Genomic DNA, 14,380 nt, shown 5'->3' on the forward strand with positions numbered 1-14,380 from the left:
CAGACACAATCCTCTAGAATACAAATCTCTAATATCAGAGAATGCTCCAAGGAACAGCAACTAGCCAATCATCTGCTAAGTTTGCAGCAGAAAGAACATTGTTTCAACTTCCAGTGGATAATAAATGCTTTGATACAATCTATTTTGCAAGATAATTAGATGTATAATTTCCTAATATTATATACACTGCAATACACTACTATATTTTTGCCATTTTTCTGTCAGTTTGTCATAATTTTGTTCATCCAGATTGCTATTATTTCCCAATAGAATGTCACTGGACTGTGATTTGTTTTGAAAATAAGTAAAATTATCTGATTCATGACTAACAGAAATTCTCCTATAAACAATATGCAATAAACTTAAGTATATTTTATTTTTAGGTGCTCAATCACAAATAAGATTTACTATTCTCATTGATTTGAATTTTTCTTCACGTTGCCATCAATTACTTATTGTATCAAACTAATAAAATAAAAATTTTATTATATATGTACATATATATGGTTATAGCCATCATTGAATTTACTCATATACCTATTTATTTAATAAACATTTATTTAACTTTTCATTTTAATTCATCCAAACAACATTTTTAACATCTTCTGAACAGCAAGCACCATTCTAGTCTAAACTGGTGAAACACCAGTGAAAAAAGACAAATTCTCTGCCAGTTTTAGGCATACAATCTAGTATGGAAAGAGAAAAAAATCATATAAGTATATTTCACGTATTTGGAAGTACTATAAAGTAAAATAAAGCATTAAGGGTAGAGTCCATGAAGGATGTTTTGATGATGGTGGCATTAGTTTAAACAGGCTCATCATAGGTCATGTCCTTGTAGGGTTACTTTGGAGGGAGTACCTAAATGAAGCCAGGGAGTAGTCAATGCAGGGCTTTCCATTTGGAGATGAGTGGTGAGGATGCTTGTTGGAAGAGCAGAAAATCCAGTGGCTTACCAAGTTCAGTCAACAAGGTGATAAAAAAAAAAAAAACTCTATCAGGCATGGTTGCACAAACCTATCATCCTAGCTCATAGGAGACTGAGTCAAGAAGGTCACAGGTTCTAGGTCAGCCTCAGCAATGTAAAGAGACTGTTTCAAAACAAACAAACCAGCAAAAAATTAAAAAGGCTGTGGCTACATCTCAGATGTAGAATTTCCCACATGCATATACCACATGCAGTTTGGCAAGCATATTAGACAGAAATTAGACAGAAAAGCTAAAATGTAAGTGAGCTTTATATAAATTTATTTTCACTTCTTTGTTCTATTGTTTTTTTTTTTTTTTTACTCTCAGGAAACTACACTAATTACAATATACAATAAAAATCAAACTTTTGACTATATAACAAAAATACACTATGCAAAAATAAACAATTATTTGCTTGATCATTTAGATTCTTTTCCCAACATCATTACTCTTCCCCATCCAATACAGAAAAATGATATAAGGGCCGGGCATGGTGGTGCATGCTTGTAATACCCGCGCTTGGGAGGTGGAAACAAGAGGATCGCGCATGTTCGAAGCCACCCGCACTGGCTTAAGAGACCCTGTTTCCAAGTAAGAACATAAAAATAGGTCGGGGAGTGTAGCCCAGTGGTAGAAGGGCTTCCAGGAACCCCAGTAACACAAAAACAAGAAAGAAAGAAAGAAAGAAAGAAAGAAAGAAAGAAAGAAAGAAAGAAAGAAAGAAAAAGAAAAAAAGAAAGAGAGAAAGAGAAAGAGAAAGAAAGAAAAGATATATAAGGAATATAGAACTGGGAGGTTGAGACAGGATTACAGGTTTGAGGCTAACCTCAGCAACTCATTGAAACCCTATTTCAAACTAAAATAAATTAAAAATGGCTGGGGGTATAGGTTGGAGGTAAAATCCTTAAGATTCAACCTCAAGTACAGACAGAAAGAGGGAGAGAGAAAGAGAATCCCACATTTACTTTTATATCACCAAATCTTCAACTTGATTTATTAAAAAAAAAAAAACAAATTACTTAAATGTTCTATTTAGTCTGGCTTGCAATTCCAGCATTTGGGAGGCTGAGATCAGAGGGTTGCAGTTTTCAGACAGCCTAAGCTTCTCAGTGTGGCCCTCTGCAACTTTGTGAGACCATTTCAAAATAAAGAATAAAAAATAGGGCGGGGGGGTGTAGTTCAGAGGTCAAATGCCTCTGGGTTTTATCCCCAGACCTGCAAAAAAGTTTTATTAATAATTCATTTATTTATTTATTTTAAAATTTTAATATATAATTTTATTTAGACATAAACTGGCAATGTGGATTAGGAAACATATCCAAGTATATGCTGTCTGCAAGAAACTCACCTCACAGCCAAAGACATTCACAGGCTGAAAGTGAAAGGATGGAAGAAGATATACCATGCAAACGGTGACCAAAAAAGAGCAGGGGTAGCAACCCTGATATCCAACAAAACAGACTTTAAACTAAAACACATCAAAAGAGACAAATCAGGGCACTTCCTTTTATTAAAAGGAAAAATACACCAAGAAGATATAATGATAGTAAATATTTATGCCCCAAATGTGGGTGCAACCACATTTGTAAAACAAACCCTTCTGGACATAAGATCCCAAGTAGACCCAAACACAATAATTCTGGGAGACTTTAATATGCCTCTCACACCACTGGATCGATCTTCAAGGCAAAGGATGATGAAACCATAAACCAAAAGGACCAAATAGACATTTTCAGATTATTTCAACCAGGAACTACAGAATACACATTCTTCTCAGCAGCCCATGGAACCTTCTCCAAAATAGACCACATCCTGGGACACGAAGAAAATACCAGCAAATTCAAAAAAATGTAATATAATTCCTTGCATCTTTTCAGACCACAATGGAATAAAAGTAGAAATCAACAACAGGAAACTTGAAAGAAAGCATTCAAATTCATGGAGAATGAATGATACACTATTGAATGACGAATGGGTAAGAGCAGAAATTAGGGAAGAAATAAAGAAATTTATGGAAACAAATGAAAACAGAGATGCAACCTACCAAAATCTATGGGACACCATGAAGGCAGTATTAAGATGAAAGTTTATTGCATTGAGTGCCCACATAAGAAGGACAGAGAACCACCAAGTAAAGAACCTAATGACACAACTCAAGGACCTAGAAATTCTGCAATAGTCTACTCCCAAAGCCAGCAGAAGGCAAGCAATCATTAAAATTAGAGCAGAAATAAATGAAATAGAGAACAAAAAACAATTCAAAGAATCAATAAAACACAAAGTTGGTTCTTTGAAAAGATTAATAGAATTGATAAACCCCTGGCCAACCTAACCAAAAGAAAAAGAGAATCAACTCAAATTATCAAAATTAGAAATGAAAAAGGAGATATCACCACAGATAGTGAAGAAATTAAAAAGATTATCAGAACTACTTTAAAAATTTATACTCCAATAGACTTGAAAACCTGGAAGAAATTGATAGATTTCTAAGCACAGTTAACCTTCCTACACTCAGCCAAGAGGACATAGCAAGCCTAAACCAACCAATAACAACCAAAGAAATAGAAATGGCAATAAAAATTCTTCCACCAAAGAAAACCCCAGGCCCAGATGGGTTCCCAGCTGAATTCTACAAAACCTTCAGTAAACAACTAATACCAATACTTCATAACATCTTCTGGGAAATCGAAAGAGATGGAACTCTCCCAAATTCCTTCTATGAGGCCAGTATCACATTAATCCCCAAACCAAATAAAGATACTTCAAGAAAGAAAAACTACAGACCAATATCCTTAATGAACATAGATGCAAAAATTCTAAACAAAATACTAGCTATACTCATTCAAAACTATATCAAGAAAATAATACATCATGACCAAGTCGGTTTCAGCCCAGAATAACAAGGCTGGTTCAACATATGCAAATCAATACATGTTATTCACCACATAAATAGAACCAAGAACAAATACCACATCATCATAGAAATGGATGCTGAAAAAGCATTCGACAAAATCCTACACCAATTTATGTTAAAAACTGCAAAAAATTGGGATAGAAGGAAAGTACTTCAACATCATTAAGGCAATATACTGTAAACTCAAAGCTAACATCATATTGAATGGGGAAAAACTCCAAGAATTTCCGCTAAAGTCGGGAATAAGACAAGGATGCCCAATATCACCACTCCTTTTCAATATAGTCCTTGAGACTCTTGCTGTAGCAATCAGACAAGAGAAGGAAATCAAAGGAATTTACATAGGAAGAGAGGAATTAAAATTATCCTTATTCGCAGATGACATGATCCTTTATCTGGAAGACCCAAAGAACTCAACCAAAAGACTTGTGGAGCTGATTGACAAATTCAGCAAAGTTGCAGGATACAAAATCAACCTAAAGAAATTAGTGGCTTTTCTTTATGCCAACAACAAATCCACAATGAAAGAAACAAAGAAAACAATTACATTCACTATAACCTCAAAACCAATAAAATACCTAGGAATAAACCTAACCCAAGATGTAAAAGACCTCTACAACAAAAATTATAAAACATTAATAATAGAAAGAAATTGAAGAAGACCTTGGAAGATGGAAAGATCTCCTGTGCTCATGGATAGGCAGAATAAATATCATCAAAATGGCCATTCTGCCAAAACTGATCCATAGATTCAATGCAATTCCCATTAAAATATCAGTGACATTCTTCAGAGACTTAGAAAAATCAATCATGAACTTCATATGGATAAAGAAAAGACCTAGAATAGCCAAAGCAATTCTCAACAATAAGAAACATGCAGGAGGCATTACAATCCCAGACTTCAAACTATACTATAGAGCAATAGTAGTAAAAACAGCATGGTACTGGTATAAAAACAGATATACTGACCAGTGGATTAGAATAAAAGCTACAGAAACAAACCCACACATCTTTAGTCAATTAATCTTTGACAAAGGGGCCAAACACATACGCTGGAGAAAAGACAGCCTTTTCAACAAGTGGTGCTGGGAGAACTGGCTAACCATTTGTAAAAAGATGAATCTAAACCACTATATCTCACCAAAGACAGGAATCAACTCAAGATGGATCAAAGACTTAGACATTAGACATGAGACTTTGATGTTAGTAGAGGAGAGCATAGGTTCAACACTACAACATATTGGCACAGGCAGTAACTTTCTCAACAAAACCCCCAAAGCTCAGGAAATTAAAGCAAGAATAAACAAGTGGGATAACATTAAACTAAAAAGTTTCTTCTCATCAAAGGAAACTATCAATAACCTAAAGAGGAAGCTGACAGAGTAGGAAAGGATCTTTACCAGCCACCATTCTGATAGGGGGCTAATATCCAGAATATACAAAGAGCTCAAAAGACTCTACACTAGCAAAACAAACAACCCAATCAAGAAATGGGCAAATCAACTAAATAGCACTTCACAAAAGAAGAGATACAACGGGCCAATAGGTACATGAAAAGATGTTCTTCATCACTGGCCATCAGGGAGATGCAAATCAAAACTACACTGAGATTCCATCTAACCCCAGTCAGAGTGGCAAGCATAAAAAAATCAAACAACAACAAATGCTGGAGAGGATGTGGGGAAAGAGGAACTCTTTTACACTGTTGGTGGGAATGCAAACTAGTTCAACCAGTATAGAGATCTGTGTGGAGATTCCTAAGAAAGTTGGGAATAGATCCACCATATGATCCAGCTGTACCACTCCTGGGTATCTTTCCAAAGGGGTTGAATTCAGAGAAATACAGCAACATATGCATACCTATGTTCATAGCAGCACAATTTGTAATAGCCAAAATATGGAACCAACCCAGATCACCATCAACAAATGAATGGATAGCAGAACTGTGGGAAATACACACAATGGAATTCTATTCAGCCATAAAGAAGAACAAAATTATATCATTTACAAGAAGATGGAAAGCCCTGGAGAACATTATGTTAAGTGAGATCAGCCAAGCACAGAAGGAGAAGGTACATATGTTTCCTCTAATATGCCCAAACTAGGAAACACAAAGGATACCAGTGGGACTTCAGATAATGGAGGGGAAATACCAGCAAAGTTTGAATGGAAAGATAGGAGAGGAGGAAGGCTGATCTTGATTAATGAGGGTCTACATCTGAACATGTATAAAATTATGAATAAGACATGGTTAACTGCAGATACCAGCAACAGCCACGCCCTCTCGGCATCTGCATTATTATTATTCATGCAGTCCATAGGCAAAATCTCAAAGTGAGAAATAGCCCCGAGAGAAGGTATGATTGCTGGCTGAAAGTACTCTCCACTTTTAGATAGTCTTTCATAACTATTATTCTTTTAGTATTCTTTTAACTCTCCACATGAATTGCTCCGGTGGTGTAAGATCAGTACTGTGAGAGAAACTGAATCCGTGGAAAATAAAATTTCTGGTAATTTTTCCAAACCTCTAAATGTCCTTGGCTTTGTTCAGATGGTAAAAGAAATTATTTAGAGATTAGATGCAGTGGTAGTTTTCCAGTCAGTAATTACAAACGCAGATTTCCTCTCAATCTCTGACCTTCAACCTAATTACTAACTAACCTAGAGGGGGGAGGCGACCCGATGCCTCCATTTACCTCTCTTTGTGATCCTGCCCAGATACAGGAAGACAAATGTTGGGTGTAACATCAAAGCAACCCAGTTTATGAGCAACTAATACTGCCCAATACAATGGAGCTAAAGGCTAAGAAGATTCATGACCTTTACACCCAGTATGAGCCCTGCCCGAGATGGGAGGGGTGCCACATGGCCAAGGAAAGGATATTGCAAAGGGTCTGGGTCAGGAATATGGATTATTTATAAGTTGAATAGGTTTCTTTTTTTTTTTTTTTTTTTTTTGGTGGTACTGGGGTTCCTGGAAGCCCTTCTACCTCCGGGCTACACTCCCAGACCTATTTTATATTTTTGAAACAGGGTCTCTTACGCCAGCGCGGCTGGCTTCGAACCTGCGCGATCCTCCTGTCTCCACCTCCCAAGCGCGGGGATTACAAGCATGCGCCACTACGCCCGGCGTCCTAAGATGAATAGGTTTCTAATAAGCCTATCATTTGGGGAAAAGTGTTTCACAGCTAAGGAAGTATATCTGACAACTAAATCTAAAAACTACATGGTATTTTTGGTGTTTGTCTGCCAAACTGTGTTGTGAGTTTGCTTAAGCTTTCCGATTTTAGAAGGTAAGATGGCAACACCTGAAGAAACTCTATCATGTCCACCTGAATCACCACATCTCCCCACGCTTGCCATACGGACTGAGCCCAAAAGATGGAAAGTTCCAAGAAAGTTAAAGAAGATTCCCTGAGAAGCCTCCAAGCCTTGGGCGTGCCCGTTTCTTCTGGAAGATTGCCCTTTGGAACTGCTTGTCTGCAAGATTGGGGAGAAGATCCGGAGTTAATCTCTTGAAAGCCAAAAGCCGGCTGAAAGCCGAACTAGTTTTTTTACCTTTGTTTACATGTCATTCACTATTGTTTCACAGTGATTGAATTCCCCTCCTTTTCTCTTATTATTAACTTTACTGGTGAAGGGTATACATTTTTTGGAGTTCTTGTAATAAAGTGTCATTAGCTCAAGAAGCTCTTGTCCATATCAGGTTCTTTCCAAAAGCGCCGTCACTAGGAACTTAAAGAAATTTAATTCCTAGAAGGGAAAGAATCACTGCAGATAAGAGGCTGCAGTATTTCACTCTATCCTTCCCCATCTTTACTGAGATTCTCGACCACGAGTCCCGTTTGGACTGAGTTGGCTTATGGCAGTTAACCTAGACAACCATTGGTGGGAGGGGGGGAGGGAAAACGGGGGGGGGGGAGGCACCAAATATAGTTTAAATGTATACTATTTATGTTCAATAAAAATTGTTAAAAATTTAATATATTATTTATTTATTTATTTATTTATTTATTTATTTATTTGTGGTACTGGGGGTGGAACCCAGAGGCTTTCAACCTCTGGGCTACACACCCAGACTTATTTTATATTTTATTTGGAAACAGGGTCTCACTAAGTTGCTGAGAACCTCACTAAGTACCTAAAGCTGGCTTCAAACCCATGTGATCCTCCTGTCTCAGCCTCCCAAGCTCAGAGATTACAAGCCTGTGCCACCACACCCAGCTATAATTTTATTTAGATAGAATATTTTAGGTTATATAATATTGGGATATCATTGTATTATTTGTTTTGTTTTTAATTTATTTTTATATTTACATTCAGACTGTGTTCGGTGCCCTCTTATCCTCCCTTCCCCTTTCCCAATGACTTCCTAGGTTGTCTATGCTACATTCATACTTTTACACATATTTGGATGCAACTCCTTCATTAATCAACCTCAGCCTTCTTCCTCTCCTCTCCTTCTTTATTTATATCCTTTTCATGTAGTTTGTACATTTGTGTTGTATTGCATCTTCACATTATAATGTAGTTTACAGTGACAGTGATGAGCATGCACACAGCACTTGGTGGGCTTTCTCCCCGCTCTGTCTCCACTCGCCCCTGCCCCATGCAGGATGCTGAGTGTGGTATTGATAGTCTCATGGATGTACGTAATGTCAGTGGAAGTGTTTTCTTCATTCATTCTTCCTCTCTCCACCCTCCCCTAGATTGCCTGGGGTTTCTCCTCCATTAACTAAGGCCCCTCTTGTATCTTTATTAGGCCCTAGCTTCCATGGAAAACATATGACCCTTCACTTTCTGTGACTGGCTAATCTCACTAATGTATAATTCTCTAGGTCCATCCATTTTCCCACGAATGACATATTTTTTTCTTTATTGCTGAAATGAATTCCATTGTGTGTATATTTCATAATTTTATAATATATTTATCTGTTGATGGATACCTAGATTGGTTCCATAATTTGGCAATTGTGGACTGTGTTTCTATAAACAGGACATGTATGCGTTACTATAATATTCTGATTCAGTCCCTTTGGAAAAATACCCAGAAGTCGCATCGCTGGATAATAAAGTAGAAATTTATTATTAAGTGTTTTAAGAGATTATTCATATATAAATATATATTTAATTATTTTCTGCTTTCTGTCAGGTACTACTGTAATCTCTGGGGATACAGTAGTAATTGGATAGAAAAGGTTACTACCTTATTAGAACATACATACTTGTGGAATTATTTATAATCCATAATGCAAAGCATATCTTTTCCGGTGAAGAATGGAGGGGCATAACATAAATATTTAGGCTAACTGGAAGGAGCACTGTATGTACTATGGTCAGGGTCCACTTCTCTGGGGAACTGACCACAGACCTGAGCAGTATTAAAGAAAGTAGATGGAGGGAAATATGCAAAAGCTATGGGGTAGAAACTAGATTGTTTTACATGATGAAGAGAAGGGAAGCTTGTATGTTTCCAGCACAATGAGTAAAGAGGAAAATGTAGTAAGAGTAAGAGCATTGAAAACTGACCCAAACTGAGCAACATTGTAGGCCTTAGCACAGCTTTCCTGTTGGAAGGAAGTCCAGGGCTAGGGGTACAGCTCAGTGGTAGGATGCTTGCCTAACATGAATGAGGCCATGAGTTCCATCCCCAGGACCACAACAGAGAAAAAAATTAAAAACCACCAAATATTAAATATATTTATATATTAAATATATAAATAGTGAAGTGAAAAAAATAGCTTAAAATAAACTATAGTGTTATATTTTACCAAAAAATAAATACCTAAATTGTCAGCATAGATACAGGCATAGGGTTTAATTCTAAAATTTTGAAGTGCTTTAGAACTGACAAATCACATTTGCATGCATGATCTCATGCTGTGCCTCATGGAGGCTTCACAGGCATGCTGTTGCAGTCCGGGACTTTGTGGAACACAGTGTTTCTTGGGAGTGATTATATAGGAACTTTCTCATTGGATCCCTGTTTATCTCTTCTCCTTTAGGGGATTTAAATAATGAAAGGATAGGGGACTGGCTGCAGAGTGGTAGAATTATCACCCCACTTAGGCATGTAGACGTAATATCTGGTATTATTGATTCTGTTTAATGACCCCATTTAATAATTTTGTTTAAGATCAAGAGAATAATTTTAAAATAATATGAAATAAAGGAAGGCTGCAGTTATTAAACTCCTTAGAGAATAGTCTAGCATTATAAAATCAATTGGCATGATTTCAAATGTGGAAAAATTGAAAATAAAAGGCAGCTTTTAGGTTTATGGCAAAGTGAAAATAAATAATAGCATGTTAGAGAAGAAATGCGTGAAAGGAAGCATGAATAAAAAGATGACAGTGGAAAAAAATTTAAATGCAACATCAAGTGACAGCTACAAAAATGGAAAATCATTTGTAGCATTAAGAACATAGATTCTGTAGATTTTGAGAGATAATTTTCTAATATATTTCAGTGGACTTTTAAAGTTATCAGAGAAAAGTTCTAGTTATGTATTTTAAAGCCAAAATTGTATAATTCTGGGTGACAACAGTATCTGCTCCTAAGCTCCTCAGGTAGCTTCTCCCTATGTTCTATTAGTATAGTTACAAAGTCACAGCACATGTGGGCACACATACATATGCATGTGAAAAAAAAAAAAACAGGGTCACTTAAGAATGAGATAAGCATATGAGTGTGAAATTAGAAAAATAGAACCTGCTCAAGGTAATTCTTTTTTTTTTTTTCAGTATTGGAGATGGAACCCAGGAGCATTCTACCTCTGAGCTACACACCCACCCCTATTTTTATTGTTTATTTTGAAACAGGGTCAGGGTCTCACTAAGTTGCGGAGGGCCTCACTAAGTAGTGGAAGGCTGGTCATGAACCTGTCTCAGCCTCCCAAATGCTGGGATTACAAGCGTGTGCCACCACACCTGGCTTACTCAAAGCAATTCTAAGAGGGAATACGGAGAATTAATTTTTAGATACCAGAAGGATTAAATATATAAAAGAAACCCTGAGGTACCCAAGGAGAAAGTCTTCAAGAGTAGTAATGAGAAGTTTGAACTGTAGGGTGTTCTCATAGATTAAATACTCAGAGGCCTTGCATGGGTATTGCTGGTAACTGTGAACATCCTTCCCTTTTATTTTCAGATTTTAAGTAGAAGCCAACTGGCAAAAAAAAGTCTGAAAAATATAGTTTACATAATCTCAAAACTGATAAAACAGGAAAAATTATAGAAAGCTGGCTTTGTGTCTGAGAAGTAACAGGTTAAAAAAACCCACTGGAAATAATGCTAGAGGATATATTGATGGAATAGAGTAACTAGAAATCTTAGTTTTTACTTCATAAATAACAAAAAAGAAAAGATGCATTATATATACTATATGGCTGTTTTCTTACTCAGAATTATAAAATTTTTATAGACAGCCAAGTCACTTATTTGCAATTTTTTCCTTCAAAAAAGTATTCTTGCTTTTAGCCATATGTGTTTAAAGAGAGACAGTTTGGGAATGAGAGAACCAGGAAAAGAGGTTATGGTTATTTTGTGAAATATATCCTGGTACACAGAGTATAGAGGGATGAACTTTTGTAGGAATAGTAAACACAAGAATATTACCTATAGCTACACAAATTTAGGATATAGTGTGTGTGTGTGTGTGTGTGTGTGTGTGTGTGTGTGTGTGTGTGTATGTGTGAACTCCTATGCATAAGGAATTCAGAACAAGATGGGAGATAAATCTTTCTCAATACATCAGGTGAATTAATAGCTTGCCAGTAACTGGGCTGAAAGACTGAATATTAACTCACTCTCAAGTATGTAAGAGAATAAGGCCTAATTTTCACTAAGAGAAAACCCAGAGGAGGTTAAATTTCATCTACATATGCAGACTTTGGCCAAAATTAAGAAATAATGGATCTTGGGGCCTAAATTATAGACAAATAAATAGAAAGTAAAATATCACTATGTATATAGCAAAAAAAAAAAAAGGGTTTTACTGCAAACTAAGAAAAAGTTAACCTAGTAATGGAGATTTATAGAAAGAAAATTATTTATGCCAGATAAAAAATTTAACAAATTAACAAAATATTGGAATAAAACACAAAAACATGATGCTTTCTTCTTCCATTAAAGCGAAGATGAAAAATTTATCAACATGTCAACAATTTGAGTACTATGTAAAAGTATAGGTAAAATTATGAAAGACAAGATAATGACTGAATAAAAAGGATATGGTGGTCTAGTAGAAACATAACAGATGCTTTCCAAGAAGAAATAAAACTTTGAAAAGAAAAAATAAATGAATGACACTGCTTTTAAAAGAAAATAGAACACATCTGAGAATTGTTTGACTGAATCCAATATTCAAAAGATAATGAAGCCTTGAAAAACTTTGACCTATTATTTATATTATATAAGCTTATATAAGCTTTTGCTTTGGGTAATGACTAGCCATGTGTTACTATTTAAGATTAAATTTAGTTGAGTCAACATAAATGCAATTAAAATAAGTTTTAAGTCTGAGTGGCCACATTTGAAATGCCTAATGTTTCCATATGGCTAGTGGCTTCTGTATGGTTATGGTACATTTTGATCATTGCAGAAAAATCTATTTCACAATACTACTCTGAAAAATTACTTTAGGAGAGCAAAAGAGAGGTTCTTTAGGATTTATGTAGAAGAAGAGTTATCTTCATAATATACAATAAAAAACTTGCAAAAATCCAATAATATATTACTCTAATGAGTTGTATTGCATTTATAAAAATGTATGAGACACTTAAGCCTATGATTTAGAATAAAATTAATCATGTTTGAAAATAGTTCCACAATAATATGATGAAAATATGGAATTATTTAGGACAGTACCAATTTAGTACAAGTAAATTTTGGATTATATTTATAGTTGATGCAATTTAATGAATAATATTAGTGTAGATAGTTATCTCTAAATGGCATGATTATTCTCTTAATAATCTTTGTTTGCCCAAAATTGGTTTATATTTCTATTTGATCCAATTTAATGCATAATATTAGTTGTAGATAGTTGTCTCTAAATGGTAGGATTGTTCTTTTAAAAGACTGTGTTTGTCCAGATATGTAGGCACTATACTCAGCCATGTAATTTTAAATTTATTTATTTATTTATTTATTTATTTATTTTATTTTATTTTTTTACATTACTGGAAATGGAACCAAGGGGTATTCTACCTCTGAGCTACACCTTGAACTGTATTTTTTATTCTTTATTTTGAAACAAGAAATACTACGTTGTGGAGGGCCTCACTAAGTAGCTGATGCTGGCCATGAAACGTGATCTTGCTGCTTTTTTAAAACAAAACTGACATATCTATATATGTAATACAAATGCAGTGAACAGAAATTGCGAAGTTATTTAAGATGGCTTTGAGATGAGAGGGTGCTGTTCAAGGAACAGGACTACTGACAGGACCCATGGACTGTCTCCAGATGTGCACACTATATCTCTGCAAGAGACTTTCAGCAGACTGCATACAAATGGCTCTCTGGAAGCTTTTTAAACATCTGCATTAGAATTTTGGTAAAATAGTCACTTGTTTTTATAATTTGAATGCAAGACTTACAGCCAGAATTTCTTTGTCAAAGCAGTAATTTGAGATAGAGGAACATATAAAATACTGTAATTTTATGTATATTTTGAATAGATGTAATAAAATATCACAGCTCTTAAATTAGAGATAAAAGTAAGACACATACTTAAATTCATTTTGGGCTTATGTTTATGTGTTTATGTTTTACATTGAGAGTAACTTATTTATGAGGTTTGTCTTAAATGAGTAAAAACAAATTTGTTTAATGGAGTTGATGTTTTGTACACAAGTCTGTATGACTAATGGTTGTAATATATGATGAGCTAAGTTGGGCATGGTGGCACATGCCTATAATACTAATATTGGAGAATTTGAGACAGGATGATCACAGGTTCAAGGCCAGCCTCAGCAAATTAGCAAGAACCTTAGCAACTTAGTGAGACCCTGTTACAAAATAAAATATAAAATAGGACTTGGGGCAAAGCTCAGAGATAGAAAAACTCTTAGCTCAACCCCCCTGTACAAATATATACATCTATTTATCTATCTATGTCTGTATTTATCTACACATACATACATAATTTATAGTGTAAACATAAAAACTGTTAGCTAATATTAATTTATATAAGATGCATATTCAATCCAATTATATTAACTATAAGTATGAAATTTTATTTCAAGAGTGTATTTTCAGCAACTTATACTGTATATATTTTCTCAGTTAAAGATCAAAATCATCTTCTAATTCCTTTAGCATGCCACGCACCATGTATTTCAAAACTAGTGAAATCCTAATTTGAATAAAATTCACATTAAAATGATAATCATCCAATCACATTAATCAGTAAATCAACAAGTCAATCTAGAATTTACCAAGCAATGAGCCTCAGCAATACTGTTTAATACTTATGGTCCATTAACTAGGA

The sequence above is a fragment of the Muscardinus avellanarius genome (assembly GCF_963383645.1).
Source record: "Muscardinus avellanarius genome assembly, chromosome: 8".
Lineage (NCBI taxonomy): Eukaryota > Metazoa > Chordata > Mammalia > Rodentia > Gliridae > Muscardinus > Muscardinus avellanarius.